This window comes from Molossus molossus, unplaced genomic scaffold, assembly GCF_014108415.1.
Source record: "Molossus molossus isolate mMolMol1 unplaced genomic scaffold, mMolMol1.p scaffold_m16_p_4, whole genome shotgun sequence".
NCBI lineage: Eukaryota > Metazoa > Chordata > Mammalia > Chiroptera > Molossidae > Molossus > Molossus molossus.
Genome location: NW_023425377.1, coordinates 97,292,562 through 97,297,202, shown reverse-complemented (window position 1 = coordinate 97,297,202; position 4,641 = coordinate 97,292,562). Strand labels below are relative to the sequence as shown.

Genomic DNA, 4,641 nt, shown 5'->3' with positions numbered 1-4,641 from the left:
ACCTGGTCATGTTACCTACCACCTTAAGGAAAATATTCACATATTGCCTGGCCGGTGTGGCTCAGTGGATTGAGCATTGTCCCATGGACTGAGAGGTCATGGTTTGATTCCCGGCCAGAGCACATGCCCGGGTTGCAGGATAAATCCCCAGAAGGTGTGCAGGGGGCAGCAGATCGATGTTTCTCTCTCAGCGATGTTTCTATCTTTCTCTTCCTTCCTCTGTCCCTAAAAAAAAAATCAATAAAAACATTTCAAAAAAAAAAGAAAATAATCACATATTATAGTACCAATGAAATAAGATCACCTTAAATAATTGTATTGGAAAACACTTGGCACAAAGCCTAGGACACATTACAACTGATAATGAGAAATACAAAGGATGATAAAAGACTACTATCAACAATTATATACCAAAAAAGTGGATAAACTAGAAGAAATGTCCAAATTACTAGAAACATACAACCTACCAAGACTGACACATGAAGAAATGGAAAATGTAAACAGATCATTAACAAGCACTGAGATTGAATCAGTAATCAAAACCTTTTAGCCCGGCTAGTGTAGCTCAGCGGTAGGGGGTATGCAATAGGCAACCAATCAATGTTGATGCTTCTCTGATGTTTCTCTCTCTCTCCCTTTCTCTCTCTCTAAAAAAATCAATACAAATCATTTTTTTTTTTTTTTTTTTTTTTTTTTTTTTTTTTTTTTTTGGACAGATAGAGTGGGAGGGAGAGAGAGGAAGAGAGAGAGAGAGAAACATCGACGTGAAAGGGGGACACATCGAGTGGCTGCCACCCGCACGACCAACCAGGGCCGAGGACAAACTGCCACCGAGGTACATGCCCTTAGCGGGAACCGAACCTGGGTCTCTCCGGACCGCAGGCCGACGCTCTAACCGCTGAGCCAAACCGGCCAGGGCAATACAAATCATTTTTTAAAAAAGAACCTTGCAACAGAGAAAATCCAAGGACCAGAAAATTCTACCAAACATTTAAAGAAATAAATCAATCCTTCTCGCCCTGGCCGGTTTGGCTCAGCGGTTAGAGCATCGGCCTGCGGTCCAGAGAGACCCGGGTTCGGTTCCCGCTAAGGGCACGTACCTTGGCTGCGGTTTGTCCCCGGCCCTGGTTGGTTGTGCGGGTGGCAGCCGCTCGATGTGTCCCTTTCACGTCGATGTTTCTCCCTCTCTCTCCCTCCCACTCTGTCTGAACAAAAAATGAAAAAAATGTCCTCGGGTGAGGATAAAAAAAAAAAATCAATCCTTCTCAAATCCTTCCAAAATATGGAAGAGGAGGGAACACTGCCAAATTTATTGTATCAGGCCAGTATTACCCTGATACCAAAGCTAGACAAAGATACCACAAGAAAACTACAGGCCAATATCCATAATGAATATAGACGCAAAAATTCTCAAGAAAATACTAGCAGACTAAACCAAACAGCATGTTAAAAGGATCATACACAATGACCAGGTAGGATTCATATATGCAATGGAATGTTATTCATCCTTTAAAAAGAAGGGCATCCTGCCACAGGCAACAACATGGGTGAATCTTGACATTTTGCTAAGTGAAATAAGCCAGTCACAAAAGGACAAATACTATGATGGTTGCCAGATGGGAGGGGGGTTGAGGGGATGAATGAAAAGGTGAAGGGATTAAGAACTGCAAATTGGTTGTTACAAAATAGTCGTGGGGATGTAAGTACAGCATAGGGATTATAAGTCAACAATATTCTGATAACTATGTATGGTGTCAGATAGGTGCCAGATTTATCAGGATAATCACTGAGGTGTACCCTTGAAACTAATACAATGTATGTCAACTATAATTGAAAATTTTTAATGATTTAAAAATGAAGAAAAGAGCCTGGCAGTGTGGCTCAGTGGATTGAGTGTCGTCTCATAGACTGAGAGGTCCTGGTTCAATTCCCGGTCAGGGCACATGCCCAGGTTACTGGCTTGATCCCCAGTATGGAGGGTGCAGGAGGTGGCCAATCAAAGTTTATCTCTTACATCGATGTTCTATCTCTCTCTCTCTCTTCCTCTCTCTCTAAAAAATCAATTTAAAAAACATATTTTTAAAAATGGAAAAAAGAGAGCTCAAACACTGCTTTCTCTCACTTACATGAAGTATTTAAATTAATCAAAGTCATTGATCAGAGAGTGGAATGGTGATTACCAGTAACTGGAGAAAAAGGGAGATGGGGAGTTTTCAACGGGTATAATGTTGCAGTTACACAAAATGAGTAAGCTTTAGAGATCTGCTGTACAGCACAGTGCCTACAGTTAAGAATACTGGATAGTGCACTTAAAAAAAATTCATAGCTCTCTGCTCCTCCTGTTTGACAGCCAGCCAGTGGTGTCTTCTTTACAGTGCCAGTCACAACCCTGAGACACGTTGGTGAAGGTCGGAGTGAACAGATTTGGCCATAGTGGGCACCTGGTCACCAGGGCTGCCTTTAACTCTGGCAAAGTGGATGTTGTCGCCATCAATGACCCCTTCATTGACCCCAACTACATTACCTACATGTTCCAGTATGATTCAACTCATGGCAAGTTCAAAGGCACAGTCAAGGCTGAGAACAGGAAACTTGTCCTCAATGGAAAGTCCATCTCCATCTTCCAGGACCGAGATCTCGCCAACATCAAATGGGGTGATGCTGGTGCTGAGTATGTTGTGAGTCCACAGTGTCTCTACTGCCTTGGAGAAAGCTGGGCTCACTTGAAGAGTGGAGCCAAGAGGGTCATCATCTCTGCCCCTTCTGCAGATGTCCCCATGTTTTTGATGGAAGTGAACCATGACAAGTATGACAACTCCCTCAAGAATGTCAGCAAGGCCTCCTGTACCACCAACTGCTTGGCCCCTCAGGCCAAGGTCAGCTTGACAACTTTGGCATCATGGAGGGACTCATGACCACAGTGCAGGCCATTACTGCCACCCTAAAGACTGTGGGTGGCCCTCTGGGAAGTTGTGGTGTGATGGTGGAGGGGTTGCCCAAAACACCATTCCTACTTCTACTGGCACTGTCAAGGCTGTGGGCAAGGTCATCCCTGAGCTGAATGGGAAGCTCACTGACATGGCCTTCTGTATTCCCACCCCCAATGTGTCAGTTGTGAATCTGACCTGCCTGGGGAAAGCTGCCAAATATGATGACATCAAGAAAACAGTAAAGTAGGCATCAGAGGGCCCCCTAAGGGCCTCCTGGGCTATACTGAGGTGTCTCCTGTGACTTTAACAGTAACACCTATTCCTTCACCTTTTATGCTGGTGCTGGCATTGCCCTCAATGATTACTTTGTCAAGCTCATTTCCTGGTATGACAATGAATTTGGCTACAGCAACAGGGTGGTGGACCTTAGGGTCCAAATGCCAAGGAGCAAGAGCCCTCTGAACCACTAGCCCCAGTGAGAGAAAGGGAGGCCCTCAGCTGCTGGGGAGTCCCCCTACACACTGAGAATCCCCTGACCACCACAGTTTCTACCCCAGACCCTTTGAAGAAGGAGATATAGCAACTTTATCTAATGCATATAAACAAACACGGGGAGGCAGTCAAAATGAGGAGACGAAAAATCATGCCCCAAATGAAAGAATAGAACAAAACTCCAGGACTAAATAAGCAACAGTGATAAGCAATCAAACAGATGCAGAGTTCAAAACACTGGTTATAAGGATGCTCAAGGAACTTATTGAGGACCTCAAGAGCATAAAAAAGGGCCAGTAAAAAATGGAGGAAGCACTAACTGAAATAAAGAATCATTTACAGGGAATCAATAGTAGAGTAGGAAAAGCCAAGAAGCAAACCGTCGATTTGGAATATAAGGAAGCAAAAAACATCCAATCAGAACAGCAAAAAGAAGAAAGAATCAAATTAAATGAGGATAGTGTAAGGAGCTTCTGGAACAACTTCAAGGGTACCACATTTGTATCATGGGGATGCCAGAGGAGAAGAGAGAGAGCAAGTAATTGAAAACCTATTTGAAAAAATAATGACAGAACTACTTCCCTAACTTTGTGAAGGAAACAGACATACAAGTCCAGGAAGCAGAGAGTCCCAAACAAGATGAGCCCAAAGAGGCCCACACCAAGACACATCGTCATCAAAATCCCAAAGGTTAAATACAAAGAGAGAATCTTAAAAGCAGCAAAAGAAAAGCAGTTTGTTACCTACGAAGGAGCTCCCGTAAGACTGTCAGCTGATTTCTCAAAAAGAAACTTTGCAGGCCAGAAAGGAGTGGCAAGAAATATTCAAAGTGATAAAAGGCAAAGACCTGTGACCAAGATTACTCTATTGTGCAAAGCTATCATTTAGAATTGAACATATAAGAGTTTCCCAGACAAGAATAGGCTAAAGGAATTCATCACCACCAAACCAGTATTATAGGAAATGTTGAAGGGTCTTCTTGAAGAAGAAGATCAAAAAATATGAACAATAAAATGGCAATAAGTACATATATAGCAACAATTGAATCTACAAAATAAAATGGCAATAAGTACATATCTAGCAACAATTGAATCTACAAACAAAATGAGCAAGCAGAACAGAAACAGACGCCTAGATACAGAGAACTTTCTGTTGGTTGCTGGAGGGGGGTTGCGGGGGTGGGGGATGGGCAAAAAGGTGAAGGGATTAGGAAAAGCAA

At 43.1% G+C, this 4,641-nt stretch overlaps 1 pseudogene; it reads left to right on the top strand.

Annotated features, from left to right (window-relative positions):
- The first annotated feature begins 2,225 nt into the window (after positions 1-2,225).
- Positions 2,226-3,400, top strand: LOC118643965 (annotated as a pseudogene).
- Positions 3,401-4,641: the final 1,241 nt, after the last annotated feature.